This window comes from Nesoenas mayeri (genome assembly GCF_963082525.1).
Source record: "Nesoenas mayeri genome assembly, chromosome: 1".
Taxonomy (NCBI): domain Eukaryota; kingdom Metazoa; phylum Chordata; class Aves; order Columbiformes; family Columbidae; genus Nesoenas; species Nesoenas mayeri.
This window is the reverse complement of record NC_137541.1, coordinates 93722552-93737126: the sequence shown is the minus strand read 5'-3', so window position 1 is coordinate 93737126 and position 14575 is coordinate 93722552.

Sequence of the window (14575 nt, the reverse complement as noted above, 5' to 3'; positions counted from 1 at the left end):
CTGATATGTTTTAAATAAAAGTCATGTTCTGCTTCCCTGACTTAACTCATAATTTGATTATCCAAATCCATATTTCCCAGGGGCTCTCATAAGACATTCCGAACAAACATTTCACTCATTTTCCTCTTATGCCTGCATTTCTCACACTATCCTCTTCAAGACTGACATTTGCTATGAGAACAACCAGAACGTATCTTTCTGTCCAAGAAGAGACAGAAACGATTTCTGCAGAATCCTTACCCTTCTGTTGCAAACCCAGGCCCTGCTATTGCTATCTGTGTGAATAGTCACACACAGCTCTTAAATAATTTGATCGTCTACTTTTATGTTTCATGTTTTTAAGGCTGAAGGATAGAGTGGGAGAAAAATAACACTTATTTCCTCCTCTTCTCGTTTGCACTCTTCCTACTAATCACGATGAAAGAGAACCATGTCTGAAATACAGCATGCAAGTTTTATTACTTCTTATTTGAATTCTTACATGGTATGTGATATTTATATCCTAGGCTCTCTATAAGAGGATATGCTTATCTCTACACCCCTCAAATATAGAAATACACACTAAAACCTAGATTTTGCACTCTATTCTCTCTTTTCTCCTCCTTCAATTTTAATATATTAAGCAAATATTACTATAGAGTTAGTATGGTCAAATGAGTAGAGCTGTAGGTTACACATGAGCAATCTGCCATCATATCACAGTTGCAGTGCACTGGCAGTGTGCTCCACCATTGACTAGTTTCTTCCAGAGGAGAATTTTCCACCAAGAGTTCCTTCTACCTGAGCATCCTAAGGTGCTTCACAGGCATCAAGTCAGTCAGTGCTCTGCTCCTTCTTATTTTAAACTTGGCATTCGTTGAAAGAAGGTTGAAAGAGCTGCATGGGTAAACTAAAAAGGATTTTCGGAAACACTGTATACAAGCTTAGAAAAAGTCAGAGCACAACTGACCTGCCCGGCATATGAGTGGCCAAGCTAGAAGACCCCTTCACAGTCCCCTTCTCCAGCAGCAACTCAGCCTCTGTAGCCACTGATGATGGTGTGCTGGGCTCCCCAGGCTGAACAGCAGAATTGGTAGGAATTTCACCTGTGGAAAGGAAATACTTTGGTTGAAGCACTGAGAGATGGCTGGAGGCACCAGCCAAATAAAGCCCCGTCTCCTCGGACAGAGCTCACTAGAGGGAGCACAGACACCGCTGCCTCCCCTTGCTGTCCCTGCAGCTGCTGAAGGAGACCGGCTCCAGTCTTCAAGCCTCCTCAGCTGCTGAAAGTGAAATGAAAAGAATAAATCCTAATGAAGAGACATGAAAATCACCATTGTAACTTTATGGGGAGGGTTTTCCTTTAAAAAAATTTGGGTTTTAAAGCAAGTCTGATAGTTCTGATGGGAAAAATGCAATACAAATAAAAAGATTAACTTGTTAATGAATAAATCTCATCTCCCTTTCCAGAAACACAAAGGTAGGATTTTTTTTTCTTTTTGTTTCTTTTTTTTTCCAGTCCTTCCAATTTTGAACAGTTTTACTGGGATAATAAAATAATCTCGTTACCATATGGTCTGAGCAAAGAAGAGGAACCAGAGAATCTTGACAGACTGTGAAATGAAGACTTGTTTTCTCCCTCACCTTTCATCACTTTATTTTCCTAATCCTGCATTGCTGATAGATTCTGCTGTAAACAATTCCCTAGCCAAATGATTAAATACCAACACCAGGGTCTGCTGGGCAGTAGCAGCTCTTCTGGAACGACTGCTGCAAACTCAGACTGAAGTCATGAAAAGAGGAGGCTGTGATATGCAAGAGCTACTCTCTCCTGTTACTTGTACCCACCTTTCCAAAACTGACCATTGGCTGTATGCCAATTTGCTGTTGATTTCTTGAAATGACAAAAAGCTTGTGCATTCAACTTACTATTTTTCCAACTAAGAACTTCATATAATTAGCACACAAATCACCTGAGCCTGATGCTGAAAGCAGTTCTCTGTGGTCTAAAATGGTCCTTTAAAGTATGAGATGCTCATCTATCCTTCAGTCTGCATATTTGCACACCCGCCCTCTCATTTCCTCCATCCAGCTGCAGATGCTCTGGATAGTGCCTTTGGTTTGCCTGCTGATGTCTGCACCTGAAGCAACTGTTGCTCGTACTACATTCTGTTCCTAACGTTTTTCCTACCGCTTTTACTTCTCTTTTGTTTTCTTTTATTTTTTTTCTATTTTTTTTTTCCTCCTTGCTTTTGTTTTTCAAGTAGTTACACAATAAGCCTTCAAATGTCCTTCTTAGACCCATTTACAACCCCCTGGGGAAATTACCCTTGGTTCTCTCATTGCTCTGCATTCTTCACAGGCTGTTCATGTTTACTACCTGTTTCACTTGCACAGGTCGTCAGGCACTGCTTGGTGAAGGAATTTCTCTTTTATTCCTTATGTGGTGTGTATCCCACTCCTAATTCAAAGCAGTCAGAAGACAGGTCTCCTCAGGAGAAAGGCCAAAGTCACACTTAGCCACTCTTGCAAGCAGATGCACACACAGATTTGATGATCATTTTGGAAATGTCAGGAGGTTAATAGCAATCAGCTCTATTTACGTAGGCATGTAAAAAACCATCACACGTTGTGAGTGCGCGTGTGTTGTGAAAGAAAGGGAGAGAAGAATAGCCTTTGGAAAGGACTAAAACGAATCCTTTTGTCCTAAAGAATCACAGAGAAATATCAAGGCAGCCTCTGCAGCCTGCAAATCCCAGTAACTTGGCAGTGTAAACCCAATGTTGCCAAAGAGACAACCTTTAAAAAGAAACTACTGTAGCCCTCTCTAGCAGACTTCCAGCCCTGTCAGATTGCTATAGGTCATGAGTGGAACATATGGAGGGTTTATTTCTCTAATAAAGGGAGTAAGTCACATTCTCTGCATCTGGATTTAAGTGATCTTTCAGCAGCTGCCACAAAATCCTTGCTTGGTGGTGGTAACTGGAAATTTTTCCCGGCTGGTGCACTGCAGTTCTAGCAGGCTCATACAACATGCTTTCCCAAACAAGTATGGATAACCAATTTGTATAAAAACCAAACAAACCCCAGCTAATATAAAAAAGAAAGGCAATGTTTTTCAATACTGATGACAGTTTTCTTTATGTGCATTTTCTCACTCTTTTTTTTTTTTTTTTCAGCAGTTCTCTGACATTTTTAAATTGTCTTTAGTGCGAAGACTTCATACCAAATAGATCAATCCAAACTGAGTCTAATGTAAGAATCAATATGGCTTGGGAAGAATTAAACCCATTTCCCTCTTGAGTCTTTGAGCCTATTAAAGTGCCAAATATTTTTGCCATTAACTGTGCCGTAGTCAACCTACTAAAGAGCTGAAACATGCTTCTTAGTTGTTTTTGTTTTTTTTTTTAAGCATACCTCTGAATAAGTGAAAATTGAATCTTTAAAGAGTATTGCCTGCTGTGGAAACCTGACAAGTTACCTACACAGACAGGACACAGGGATCTATCAGACAGCTTTATCTGAGGAATTCTTGATCTTCCACTTCTAGTGTTATGTACTCCAAGACCTGACAGATGAGAGGCCTTTCTCTGGCAAAGATCTCACTTTTACTACCACTGCAGGGAAAATCACAACAGAAGCAAATCTTTAAAGAGTAAAACAGAATTGCTCAAGCTTTTCCTGAAATTCTTTGCTCACTACTTTAGCACTCACACAATTCTTGTCAGTTTTGGTAACTGAAGAAATATTTGTGTCAAGCACATCAGCTACCGAGTTGGCAGCATGGTTTGCTGAGACATTTTTCTGGTGATTCCCCTTCGAAAGTATGACAGTTTATTACAAGCCAAGAAGAGAAGATGTGAGATATCAGCATGATTTTGGGAAAAAATGGCATAAGAAAGCCTAAGATGACATCACACTATTTGGTCATCATGAAAAGATGGTCTGAATAGTCATATGGTAGTACTTAAAGACTACATCCGAGGAAAGAGAATACAGTAGAAAAACAATGCCTTGTGTAAGCCTTAGAACCAAACTTTGAACAAAGCTAAGTAGAAATTGAACATGAGAACACAAAGAAAAAAGTGAAGATTTTTATTTTAAAAAATAACTAGTAATCAGCCACAATCAGGCCCCAACCCCAAATGGGAAACGGAAGCTTTTCCTCCATCATGCGCAACTCCTTGCCCAGAAATGAAATAATGTGATACTTCTACTCTTCATCAAGTTTTTCCAGGCACAACATCAAGCACACCCAGCCTCATCTCTGCAGGCTGTTACAGAGTTCTCCATTTATCTAGTAACAGGTACTTTAGTGAGCAACTTTCACTGTGTCAAACTTCTATATCAACTCCAATTCAATCAAGGGTGCAATAGTACAAGCTGCTTGGAAGGCAAGACCTCACATAGTCACAACTCACCTGTTGTTTCCTCTCCTCACCTGAAGATGGATACTGACCTTGCTTTTCCAGGATGTGTGGGCATACAAAGTAATAAACCCTTAATAAACACTACCTTGATTGAGTGAGAAGCTGGTTCATATTGGGAGGGAGATGAGAGGAGAAATATCTTAGGAAGTTATTTTGCTCCCAGTTCATTAGCAAAAGGTCTAGATAATCTACTACATGAGTATTATTTGGGCCACTGAAATGCCTTTAATTACAGCTCTCATAATTGGAGTTACTGATGTAATAAAAGGGCAAAAGCTAGATCTGGTTTGCTTGAAAAAATGAGGGCCCTATTAAAATTTAATTTATAATAGCAATCTTTATTCTGATAAGGGCATATTTTTTCAGACTGATTTTATGCAGTACTGATATGCTTTCAGTAAAATAATGGCTCTTCCCAGGCCTAAGATTGCTGTGACGGGAGTAGAGAAGGTACCACTTTGCTAAATCTGGATATGGGCAGCTGTACATTATGGTCTGGCTCAGTATCTCCTTCTACATTCGAGATGGTTATTCTGGTAGTGTTTGGACTGTTCCTGCACAGCGTGTAATGCTTGGCTGGGTGCTTTATTGAATTCAGAATAAACAAGCACATTCAAGTCACTTCTACAAAATGCTCCCCTGAGTCGGAGAGAGACACTGTTATCCCATCTGACCAACTAAAGAAATTTCCAGTCTCACTCTGCAGTTTCTGCTCCTCTGTTGGAACTTATTTTGCTGAAAGACATCAACATTAAAAGAAGTAGCAAGGAAAATCCATTGTCTCAAAAATGTGTTCGGGTCTAGCTAAATGTGTATGGGAATGAGAGGGACAGAGAGCTGGTCAGGAAGCTTGTGATAAATAGATTTCATCAAAATGAAACATCTGTAGTCAAGGAACCATATTTCCAAAGTCTGTGCACATTTTTAAAATTAAAAGTATATATATCAAATTTTCCAGTCCTTAAGTGAAAACTAATTAAGAGACTGACAATGCAAAAATGAAAAGAAGGTGTAAGTGGTGGAAATTAAACTGAAAGTATTAAATATTATTGCAATATAACTTTTGGTCGATCAAGCCACATCCTTTCCACCCTCCAAAATACCTACAAACATACAGTCTGTTTAAGAATAGTTTAAAAGTTCTAAAGCTTGTCTTCCTCTCTGGTCAAATATCCACTCTAATAGTCTCCATACCCTCCTATGTTTCTTTAATAAAATAGATTAGCCTTTGTTCTGAAGAAGACCACTGTAAGGGTTAAGGTAATTTGGGTTTCAGTGTCATACCTGGGGACTTTCCACCTCCCTCAGCTATGGAGAAGGAATACCTGCTGGTTTAATATTGTCTTGAACCACTGAGTCAACCATGACAGGGACTTAAAACACCTCAATACATACAGTTTAGAACTACAAAGAAAACAGAAATACTGCTCAAAGTTCTATTGTATCTCATTGAATCTAATTATGTATCTAATAGAACAACTGTTCACAAAATGAATATATTGAGAAAATTTAGTGGCAGAGGGATCTAAAAAAAGACAAAAAGCCTAAAAGAATAATAGAGCAGAAGGTAAAAAAATAGTTTTGTCACAATGTTCATCAGAAACTGTGCCTTTTAGCTCCTTTTTGTTCAAATCAAAGATTTTTAGATGCCAAATCAGCAAATGTAAGACATCAGGTTCCATACTGCCAGCTTTTAATAGGAGACTGGAGACTTTAGTTGTAAATTGTGATGCAAACCCAACACCTTCAGGCAGATGAGTGTATAAAGTGCTCTGCTGGAACACATAACAAGCTTTAAGTCTTTTTTTCCCATAACCATCATTATACTGTTATGTAGAAAAAAACCCCAAGAAGAGCTAACATTAGTGCCTGACCTAATCTGAATGAGCAAAATAATTAATTCTGCTATTCTGACCTATCCAGCTTTACAAGCACCTGTGCTGAGTCCAGTAGCAAACAACAGGTAGCTTGCAAGAAGAAACTTTACACAGACCTCTTTAAATTAAACTGCCTTCCACATCTGGTCAGAGCACTTACAGCGGTTTTCAATGTAATACTCAACTGCAGACTTCCTATGTGAATTTGGGCAAACTGCTGGGGCTTTTGTGTACATTAATTTCCCATGTGTGTAATGGTAACAGGTCCTTTTTTTTTTTTTTTACTTAAGAAGAGTGTGATGGGAATATGCAAGTTAAAAGATGAAATGTGCACTCTAGCAGAAAAGACTGTACCAGCTAAAGAGAGAGCGGGCAAATGTGAAACTACTCACAGCTCCCTAAATGACTAGCTCTTAATATTCAGGCAAGGCATGGGAGATATGAGCCATGCACTGCATTTTCTAATTTGTGCTTTTCTGACACTAGGGGAATGAATTTTGTGGTTGACAGGTACCCACTCAGACACCTTTGGCTTCTCAGTTGCAGCCCCTAGCGGGGTGATATTTAGATAAAACACACCAGTGATATCAGTGACATAATCACAGAGGGTAAAGGGAGGTTGGACATCATTGGGTCACATCAATACCTGGATAGCAGAAAAGGAATTTTAGGAAGTGCTCATTTGCTGCAGCAAAAGCAATAACCACAAGCAGAGCTTCCCACAGAATATTTTCTGACCTTGCCTGTGTTATCTGTCTGGTGACAGCAACAGCCACTTTGGAGAATCATAAAACCAGACAACAAATACTACCATACTGGAAATAACCACAGTGAAGATTACTGGGTCACAGTCAGTCTGGCCAGTTTCAGTACATCAGGTTTTGCAGTGCCAGTCTCTTCACCCAGCAGTTCTGTGTGACTGACCCTTTTCTTGCTTCCATTCACTGTCCCAATTTTGCTTCCCTCTGCCAATGGTGCTCAGCTTACCTGTCCTGCTAACACACTTGCATTTATCCTCCTCATCCCTCCCTCCTCAGGTGTTCCTTGCTGCCATGATTTTGTCTCCATTAATCTCCTGAAAAGCAGTCCACGAAGGATGACAATCTTGTATGCAGCCATAGTTTTTTTTCATTAAATATGAAGCCTAATTTGACAGGCGAACATTTTCACCAATTGTCTTAGTAAATCACTGCTATCCCACTTCCCTCCTTTGTCACTGAGCTTCGGCATTTTACTTTGTCATCTCCACTTGCTGCCATCGTGTCTGCTTAGGCTACGAGGTATTCAGAATAAGAGTGTTGTTTTTCTGTACAGCAAGACACTTAATAAGTGTGAGGTTCTGTAAAGTAATGAAGATTCTTCTCAAGTCTCAGTTAATACATTGGTGATTTTAAAGCAGTTCCTAACAGACAGGCAGGCACATAAATGCCTGTCAGAAATTGGTGTTCTCAGCAAGAAGGTCACGGACTGAAAAGGCCCTAAAGACTAGCCATTTTGATGCACTCAAGAACAGCCAGCATGAAATTGGTTCAATTTTCTTTTAAAGGATTAAAAAAGCACCTAACCACAGCCAAACTCTGCTCCCATGGAAGTCAAAAGCTTTGCCATCCACATTAATGCGAAAAATTGGACAAATGCCAAGTGCTTTCCACTGTTCTATCCCACACACCTGGTTTATATTCGACATATGCACCCATATATCTTAATGACTGCACTTCAGCTAGCATTACTAATAAAAACGAAATAAAACTGCAGAAGAGACCAATATTTTTCACTTAATCTTTATGATGCTTATTTATTAGCCGTGCAGTCTTGTAAGTATTGCAGTATTTCCCAATGTGAAATAAAATAAAGAAAAAACATAAACATAAATGAAACATAAAAGCATAAAATAAATGAAACAAGCAAAAATACATCTTTAGCTACTGCTGAAATCAGAATACCAACTCTACAAGAGAAAGCATTAACATTGCAGTAGTACTGTGTGAGATAATTAAACTCACCTTGCTATTTGTTCTGCAGCCCCTCTCTCTGGTATTTCAAGGACCATACAGATGCTTCCAAGACACGCGTCAGAAGGTGTGTGGCCACATGTACAGACTCAGTGCTCAAAAATGAATGGTCATGAACTCAGTACCTCTACATGTTGTTGAGATGGCAGGAAAACAAGGTCTTATTAGTCCTACACATTTTCTGTGTGTAGCATGGCAGCAGTTGTCACATGTGCAGAGCAGGCAGCTTTTACATTAATGGTAGGCAGAAAATGATCCAGGGAAGTGGAGGCAATAGTAGCATGAGCTGAAGTGGACAGAGAGGATACGTGCTTACTGTACCTATTTCTTTTTACTCTAAAGTTCCTCTTACTTTTGAAGTGAAGCATCACTGACACTGCAGAGTGCTTCAGATTCACCACTTTATTTCAGGCAACAAAGAAATAAGAGGGCCCTCCCAAGCCAAGTTATTATCCCTTGAATACAGCCCAGGGAAGAAATTTCTGCCTAGATGATACATTGCTTAAGGGGCACTGCTGCATATTGAAATATGGAGAAACAAGGCTAAAGGGTGAAAATGTGTTGTGTGGTGGAGCTTAAAACAAGGTGGTGGAGGTGAGGGGTGACACTTCTCTCCCAGATGGTATTGGTGTCCTGTAGTTGAGTGGAGTCTGCCAAACTGAAAAGGTCTGCCTTTCCAAGAGTATCCTAAATTGCAGGACACTTTAAAAGACACCTCAAGCTAGATATCCAAATATTTCTGAGAATGTGAGCTGCCAGCATGGGAGGGCAGAGGCAGGTGGGCAGAGGAAGGAGCAGGTGCCCTGGCAGTTGGTGGGTAGGAAGATAACCCATCACCAAGGCAGAGAAAGACATTTTCTGACAATAAAAAAAAACCCAAACTGATAAACAAAATATCCCCCTGAAATGTCAGGTCTGCAGGATGTGGTTGTTCCTTGTTTTCCAGCAAGTACCAAGGCAGCATCTAAAAAGGCCCTTTGTGATTATTTTCCCTTTTCAAGTAGCTGTGGTCTAACGCGGTGTTTTGTGCCTCCTGTGAAGATGCAGATATTGTCCTCTGGCAGTACCTGCTGGGAAAACATGACATACTCTCAACTAATCTTTTCTAACAGGGAGAAAATGACCTCTTGTGTAAAAGGTTTTCCCAGATTTATGCCTCAGTTTACCCAGCAGGACAAATATGATTGCCAGAAGAAATCTAAAAACTAGTTCAAACTGAAAAAACACCACCAGCTCAGATCCTTACCCACTCAGCAAGACTCACTGCAGGATGTCTTCAGAGGTTTTTGGTGAAGGCTCAAATGAGGTATTTCTAGTATAACCTGCTAAATTTCTAACTAGTGCAAGAAAGAGTGACAGTACAGAGCCGTGGGGTCCAGCACTCCTGTTAACTTGCTATGTAAGCTTAAACTTGCCAGCTGCTTTTAGGACACAAGTGAAGCTGTTGTGGCAGGAATTAACCACAGTATTAAGGACTAGGCATGAATGGAAAGGGTTGATTACGAAACACCAGCCCCAACCTCACCCAGAAACTGACAAAAATTACACTAAGCTTTCTGCTGTCTAATCAGCTCATGTTTTGATATGCAGACATCAATTAATTTATACTTAAGAACCAAAACTTTATGAAAATTGGAAAGATTTAAGCAACACATATGACCAAGTTACAGTATGCAGTATGTAGTTTTCAAAATTATTTCTGGTGAAGCAACTGCTGAGGCAGGGGGAGGCTGCTTGTCTTCTCCCCCTGTGACAGAATGCCACAGCGATGCCCTCCTCCCTGGCAAAGCTGGCAGGATTAGCTGGGCAGCACGGAGCAGCTCCAGGTGCTGCTGGCCCTGCAGGTGAGCTGCTCCCTGTCCCTTCTACTCTCTATCTGCCCCTTGCTGCTGGCTGCTCTTCTTGTTCTGCTCCTCCTCCCTCTGCTAGCCAATCTGGCCAACTATTTCCCTTGTCTCTTTGTCCTCTTGGCCTTTTTCTTTCAGAAATATCTACCAAAATTAACAAAACCCCATGCAAAAAAAATATTTTAGGCCTTCTCAGTGCCTGCTTTAAAGTATCTCTCTTCTTCTCAATGATATGTCTGAAAAACTTTCTTTTATTATTGGAATCCACTCTCCCCAGTGTAGCCCTTAGCCTCCAGGCTTACACAAGGCATTTCTTTCAAATAAGCTTTTTAACATAATTTTTAAGCTAGCCAAAAGGCAGAAATCCTGCCTTGACCTACAGCTCCACTGAGATTAATGGGCCCCTGGTCCCATTAATGGGTTCATCTTTAGACCTCTTCCTAATCTTTCCACTCCTTTTATCCTGGCCTTCCTACTGTTTAATTTCAACTCCAGACAGGTCAGTCTTATTTTTCAGAATATCATTAATTTGCTTTGGAACAGACTAGTTTTCACTTTCAAAAGAATCTATGGGCGGTCAGAAGAAGCACAGACCATGACAGCCTGTGAAAACAATACCGGCTGTGGAGTATGGCACTTTGCAGCCTACAGCCACACGTGGTCATGCATGAGGAGAAATATGGGAGCAAGAGGACAATGGCCATGATCATGTAATTGCCAGAAGTTTAATGGGGCATGGCATGGAGTTAAAAGGCAATTTGTTGTTGTTGTTATTGTTGTTGGGTTTTTTTGCTTTTTGTCCCTGTCTTTATTATAATGTCCCTTAATTGCTTCACTTCCTGAAAGTCTTAAGACAGACTGGTATCCCAGGGATACACACCAGTGAATGAAGACAGAGACTTGGCTAGCTAAAATCAGAAAGCTTTCCTTCAGACCCCCCAAAGCAGTTGCAAGTCTGCTGGGGAAGAAGCAGCCAAGGAGAGTGTCACAGCTAGAGAAGCAGAAGTAGCGAAGTAGAAATCCAAAATAAATTAAAAATGTATACAAAGAGACGAGACTTTAGGAATTCTTAATTCCTAATTTATCTGGAGATGATAAGTAATTTTTCTGGGAGGCTGAGAATTATTAAACTCTATGTGTGGTCACCACTTATAAAAACTACCAAACGCTTCTCTATTTTACCAGTTTCCACCAAATTAGGAACCTATAAATACTTCAGCTTTCTCTGGATGCTTGGGACTGCTCAAGTGCAGCATCCAATACTTCTCATGCTAGACTCAGATAAAAAGACATCGCACACAAGGTACATACAGGCTTGCAAACTTAGGCAGTCTATGAAAGTGAGTACAGACTAATTTTTTCCATTAATAACTCTTTGTATTATTGCAGGTTTTAATGCTTCAAAGTGCTAAGGGAACATAAAACTAGCACCTTAAATTATTGCCTTATATGTGTAAACAGAGCCTGACAGTTTGTTTCCAGGGTACACTTTCATAATCACAGAATCAACTGGGTTGGAAAAGACCTCAGAGATCATCAAGTCCAACCCTTGGTCCAACTCCAGTCCATTTACTAGATCATGGCACTAAGTGCCATGTCCAATCTCAGTTTAAAAACCTCCAGGGACGGCGAGTCCACCACCTCCCTGAGCAGGCCGTTCCAATGCCTGACCACTTTCTCTGTAAAGAATCTCTTTCTAATATCCAGCCTAAATTTCCCCTGGCAGAGTTTAAGCCCATGTCCCCTTGTCCTATTGCTGACTGCCTGGGAGAAGACACCAATCCCCACCTGGCTATAACTTCGCTTCAGGTAGTTATAGAGAGTGATGAGGTCACCTCTAAGACTCCTCTTCTCCAGACTAAACAACCCCAGCTCCCTCAGCCTCTCTCCATAGGTCAGTTAAGGAATTTATCTTCTTCAGAATTAGAAAATGGAAGTTTAATAACCTGGGTAGCCTGAACCAGAAAACAGCTTAAGCATTAACAATGTATTGGAAAAAAATCCCAAAGTTTTTAAAAACATTACGTTTTTATTAAAAAACATTTTTCAACATTTTTACATATCATAGCCACAAAAAGCTTGGGCCAGATACTTTTTCCATTCTGTTCCCTTTTTTCACTTTCCTGATGCTGATGGGCCAAATCATGAGAAGGTCTTCACTGTCCCTCACCCCCAACAGCTCTGTTGTTTAAAGATGTTACTGTTTCTTCCTCATGTTGCTTTTTTTACTCCTCCATCGTCAAAACTGGCCTAAGAAAACCCAAGAACACTCCTCAGCAACCCAAGCACAGAGCCCTGCTCCCCATCTCCCACCAGCTCCATGGTGCTCAGCTACCAAGCTTTGGCCACAGGTGCTGCTGGGGGGACATCAAACCTTGGCACAGGGTGGTACCACACACCTGCAGAAACCCGCCTTTCCCAGTGCTGCAGGTGCTTTGGCAGCACGCAGTTTCCCTCGGCTCTAGGTGAGGTCAAAACCTCTCATTTGGCATTCAGAGACAGGGAAATCGGTCTCTTTGTCAGCTGGCTCTCAAAGACCACTGCATGTTATCTTCAGGGATTTAATTAACTGTTGGATATTCCCAGTGTGATCACGCAGTGGCAATTATTATGCCTAGAAGTTCCTTTCATAGTGAACTCATGTTCTAAAGATTCGAGTAGACTCAGGTTCCTCTCTGAAATTTGGAAAGTCCAGTTCTTGACCTGAGAACAACTGAATTTCACAGGGAATATCAAAGCGATGTGAAACAACCTGAGACCATGAGTAAAAAAATAAAATTTGTGAGAAATGCATGCCTTTTTCACATTTCTCTAATCCAGTTGCAGCCTTTAACCCGTTTACTATTATTATGCATACTGTGTATTTGAACTGCAAAGGGTACACAGCTCTTTTTGATGTTGTTATTTGTATGCCATTTGTGCTAAAAACTGAGACAGTTGTGTTTTTTTTATTCTCACAGAGATCAGTTTCCCAATTCTTTTGAGTGTAAAATTTCCATTTGTTTTGATCATTTGGGTTTTAATATAAAAGAGTCATGTTAATTACAAGCAGACTTTACTTGTTTAACACCTTTCAGTCCTAAAACTCAGTGTTTTTGTCCTCTTGCTTAAGCCACATTGTGATTTTCTATTTTACTGTGAAGTCATATATTGCATTTTAAAAAGTCATTGTAAACTGGCATTTGCCTGTTGTTTTTCAGAATCTTATGTGGAATTACCTAGTTAGCTAAACATTGTTCAGTCTGTTTCTGAATTGGAAGATGCAGTTGTCAACAAACAGGTGAATCAGGCTCAGATTGCTCCACATGGCATTACACTGGGAGTAGGATGTCTCCCCTGAATAATGTGTTGGTTTGAGTGTGCTCCAGGATGACAGAAGGACCAGCATCATGGCTTATCCTGTTTTATTGCAACACCATGGTTCTGCTAACATGAATTTCTCTGTGATGGAGGTGAGTTGCCTAAAGCTTTCATCAACATTTATTAAATTTGAGGAAAACATTGTCTGAACACCTCAGGTTTGATATATAAAACTGTCTTGGATGTTAAAGACCTGCTGACATTAAAGCTGGATCTGTGCTGGCACTGCGCATCAGTCAAACACTCCGAGAACTAATTTTCTAAGTATCTCAAATTTGGTACCTGAAATAAGTGGAAACTGGTGACTCTACACAGTGCCTTAGCTCCGTGCCTGTGAATCAGGAGTGACTGCATCCATAGCATGGGAATGCTGCTTCGGGAAAACAGAGTGAAGGGACCATGGAAAGCCATACTGCAGAGGCACCAATAGTTTTCTCAGTCTTAATAACGAGTAACAAAGTAGTTCAAATGGCAAAGAAGTTATTTGCACTTTGCGCTCTATGCTAAGTCTGTCAGAAAGAGAGGACTTTTTGGCATGATCTATTAAAGCACTGACAGCTTTTAAGGTGAGGTGGAAAGTTCAACCTCCAGAGAGGGCAATTGTTCCTTGTAACTGGAGAGCTCAGAAGGAAAATTGTTGCTCTCAGCTGAAAATTTAAGCTGAAACAGAATCATACCACCAGAAAGACTGTTTGCACAGTTCTGCTTTTATAGTTACTGTCTTTTGATATTTGGGAGAGTATTAACATGCCATGGTGTTCAGGAGCCCTCACCAATTTATCCACTTGACTTCTCACATCTTTTCTTACCACCTGAACTCTTATAACATTCTTAATCAAAGGTCACAGGAGACACTGATACACAGGCAAGGCATGGCACGGTTATCACACCTGATAAATCCAGGCCCCTTCTAATACTTCAGAATCTCTCAGAAGAGAGAAGCAGGACTTGGGGATATTCTTAGTTGTTTTCAAGCAAATTCTTACATCTACATATATTTACATCCCTATATAAAAACACATATAAATTTATACGTGTATATTTACACACACGTATATATTTGCACATTA